Source organism: Triticum aestivum, chromosome 1B, assembly GCF_018294505.1.
Source record: "Triticum aestivum cultivar Chinese Spring chromosome 1B, IWGSC CS RefSeq v2.1, whole genome shotgun sequence".
In the NCBI taxonomy this organism is placed as follows: Eukaryota; Viridiplantae; Streptophyta; class Magnoliopsida; order Poales; family Poaceae; genus Triticum; species Triticum aestivum.
In genome coordinates this window covers 50,720,431-50,724,549 of record NC_057795.1, presented here as the reverse complement: position 1 = coordinate 50,724,549, position 4,119 = coordinate 50,720,431, and positions in this window count along the sequence as shown.

Below are 4,119 nucleotides of genomic sequence, written 5' to 3'. Positions count from 1 at the left end.
CCACGCGCGGCGGCTGCGAGGTCCGGGTCGGAGCGGGCGGCGGCCGCGGGGTGGAAGATGGGGAGCTGCTGGAGGTCCGGCTGGGAGGCGAAGAGGCCGAGGATGGGTGACCGGGGGTGGAGCTCGCGAAAGCGGCGCAGGAAGGGGGAGCTTGAGGCGATGCCGCGCCAGCGGCGTGAGGCGAGCGCGGCTCGAGCGAGGGAGGCCGGCGACGGGAGGCGCAGCAGGACGTCCTCGATGTTGTCGTCCTTGAGGGAGTCGATGGTGGTGACGGCTGGGCTAGTCTCCGACGGCTCCATCAGGAGAACCTGGAGGCCGTGGAGCGCGGCGTGGCGGAGCAGCTGAGCTGAGGATCCGCCGGCCGTGGATGTGGTGTGGGTCAGGGCGGAAGCATGCGGGGTTCAGTCTTTAGAGCTTCTATATTCTTTTTTGCCGGCAAATCGGCCGACGACGACAAGCGGGCCGTTCATACTTATCCAATTGGGCTGGACCAATGAAAAGAAGCCAGTGCGGTGCATGCACCCATATAAAAAATTGTTTATCTGAAAAAATATTAAAGATTGTTTTTCTGTTCAATTCATTTTGCCTTTTGTCACTTGTGTTTGTCGGTTCCCCTCGTCTTCGGTGGATCCTACACTACAACACGGCCGAAATTAGGAGGCACTAAAAAACGCCTTTGAAAGGCAGAAAAATGCCTTCAAAGATGTACCAAGGCGTTTGAGAAAAACGCTAGAGACAATTACGAAGGGAAAGGCCTATGTAGGCGTTTTTAAAAAGTGCCTCGGATGCTCAGGTCTTTGAGGGCACTTTTCGTTGTGCCTCCGTGCTTAAATCGTGGTGATTTTCTATAGAACGCCTTTATGGTAGGTAATCTAAGGCAATTTTTTTAGTGCCTCCTATAAAATGTCTTTGTTTGTCAACCGTGTTGTAGTGCTAGGCACCTGGCGGCATGAAATCCATAGATTAGAAGTTGAAGTATAATTTTTAGTTTGTAGTACCACAAAGTAGTTGGTATGTGAAATTCCCCACTTCATAGCCACTGTCGAGGATCTAACCGACATGCTCGACTACGATTCCGAAGACATCGACGTTATGGATAATAATACCGAAGATGAGAAGAGCCAGAACCCGCCGTTCACCGGACGCTGGACGGCCACTTCCTCGTATGATGTATACGTGGTGGACATACCGAAAGAGGATGACGGCGACAATGGGAGGAATCTAGAGGATGAACGTGCTCAGACAATGGGAGGAATCTAGAGGAATCTAGAGGATGAACGTCAACGGCGCCGATCAAAATCGCATCGGGAAAAAGATAACAATACCGGCACCGGAGACATAAACACACCGGATAACGCCGAAGACCAAGACGCCCCTGTCGAGCCAACATCCGATCAGGATGATTGGGAAGAGGGGCAAGTCAACCCCGATGATCCTATCGGGAACGAGGGCTCGGAGGATAGTAACTACTTACCGACCTCCGAAGAGGATGAGAGCCTTGGCGACGAAGACTTCATCATACTAGAGGACCCCCTTGAACAAGAGCGCTTTAAGCGCCGTCTAATAGCCACAACAAGAAGCCTGAAAAAGAAGCGGCAGCAACTTCAAGCCGATCAGGATTTACTCAATGACAGATGGACTAACATCCTGGCAGCCGAGGAATATGGCCTCGAGCACCCAACTAAGAGTTACCCAAAGCGCAGGTGCTCTCCCAATTCGATGATGAGGTCCCAGAGCTTATACCGACAACGCGTAATGCGGCTGATGGGCCTGACCGACCACCTCGTGGCTGGGACAGAGAGGTAACCCAAGCCGAACACCAACCCGCGCCACCTCGCCGTAAAGGCAGAGAAACAACAGCTGCAGGATACACGCACGACCTGTGATAGGACCTGGACAATAGAGCCGGTCATACCAGATCAATTGATGGATCAAGGGGGCGTGCACCAGCGCAAGAAGACGACCATCAGCCTGGCGCAATAAACACAACCTCACCCGGGCCGAAAACCGCATACGGACTCCATCTGAGCTGCATCGTGACGTCGCCCGATACAGAGGAGCCGCACACCCCCTATGCTTCACCGATGAGGCAATGGAGCATCAGTTCCCAGAAGGGTTTAAACCCATGAACATTGAATCATACGATGGCACAACAGATCCCGCAGTATGGATTGAAGACTTTCTTCTCCACATTCATATGGCCCGCGGTGATGACTGACATGCTGTCAAGTGTCGGCATCCTGGATATGGGGGTATCCAGCCCTGCCTGCCTGCGGCCCACCACGTGGCTCCTGTCGTGGTACTAAGTCTGACAGTAGAATAGGGGGTAGGTATGGAGAGGCAAGATCCTAGCTATGGAGTAGTTGTGTACGCAAGAGATTTACGAGTTCAGGCCCTTCTCAGAGGAAGTAACAGCCCTACGTCTCGGAGCCCGGAGGCGGTCGACTGGATTATATGCGTAAGAGTTACAGGGGTGCGAACCCTTCTGCCAGTGGAGGGGGGTGGCTTATATAGAGGATGCCAAGACCCCAGCCAGCCCACGTAGCGGAGGGTTAAAGTACATTAAGGCCTGGCGTTACTGGTAACGCCTTACATAAAGTGTCATCATGACCATAAAGACTACTTAATTACAGACCGTTTGGATATAGAGTAGATCTTGAACTCCTGGTGGTCGAGTGAGTCTTCATGGTCGAGTGTCTTCAAGTTCGTCGAGTGTCTTCCAGTCAGTCGAGTGGAGTCCCTCTAGGTCGACTGGAAGATGACTTCATCTAAAGATGTCCTCGGGGAGGGTACCTTGGACAGGTTCATGACCCTACCCTAGGTACATGACTTCATCATTAGCCCCCGAATGGATCGAGGTTTGAGTGAGGAAGGAGTTGGGAATTCTTCCGACTCCTCTTTCTATGCTATGAGTACGTCTTGTTCTGGATCAAATGACTATAGGTGACGGTATCAACTTCTTTTTCAATCGCCTTGATCCATTCTGGATGTAGGTCGAGTGATCTTTCTACACTTGGAGATCTCCGAGCGACGGATCGCAGGAGATCTTCCGTCTGACAAGTTTCCCTGCGGTTAGCGTATTTAGTGGGATCCGAATTTTGGGATCGCAGGAGATCTTCCGTCTGACAAGTTTCCCTGCGGTGTCCAAATATATCCGTCCAATATATCAATCTTTATGTCTCGACCATTTCGAGACTCCTCGTCATGTCCGTAATCATATCCGGGACTCCGAACAACCTTCGGTACATCAAAATACATAAACTCATAATATAACTGTCATCGAAACCTTAAGCGTGCGGACCCTACGGTTCGAGAACGATGTAGACATGACTGAGACACATCTCTGGTCAATAACCAATAGCGGGACCTGGATGCCCATATTGGTTCCTACATATTCTACGAAGATCTTTATCGGTCAAACCGCATAACAACATATGTTGTTCCCTTTGTCATCGGTATGTTACTTGTCCGAGATTCGATCGTCGGTATCCAATACCTAGTTCAATCTCGTTACCGGCAAGTCTCTTTACTCGTTCCGTAATACATCATCTCACAACTAACATATTAGTTGCAGTGCTTGCAAGGCTTATGTGATGTACATTACCGAGAGGGCCCAAAGATACCTCTCCGACAATCGGAGTGACAAATCCTAATCTCGAAATACGCCAACCCAACATCTACCTTTGGTGACACCTGTAATGCTCCTTTATAATCACCCAGTTACGTTGTGACGTTTGGTAGCACCCAAAGTGTTCCTCCGGTAAACGGGAGTTGCATAATCTCATAGTTATAGGAACATGTATAAGTCATGAAGAAAGCAATAGCAACATACTAAACGATCGGGTGCTAAGCTAATGGAATGGGTCATGTCAATCAGATCATTCAACTAATGATGTGACCTCGTTAATCAAATAACAACTCATTGTTCATGGTCAGGAAACATAACCATCTTTGATTAACGAGCTAGTCAAGTAGAGGCATACTAGTGACACTTTGTTTTTCTATGTATTCACACATGTATTATGTTTCCGGTTAATACAATTCTAGCATGAATAATAAACATTTATCATGATTATAAGGAAATAATAACTTTATTATTGCCTCTAGGGCATATTTCCT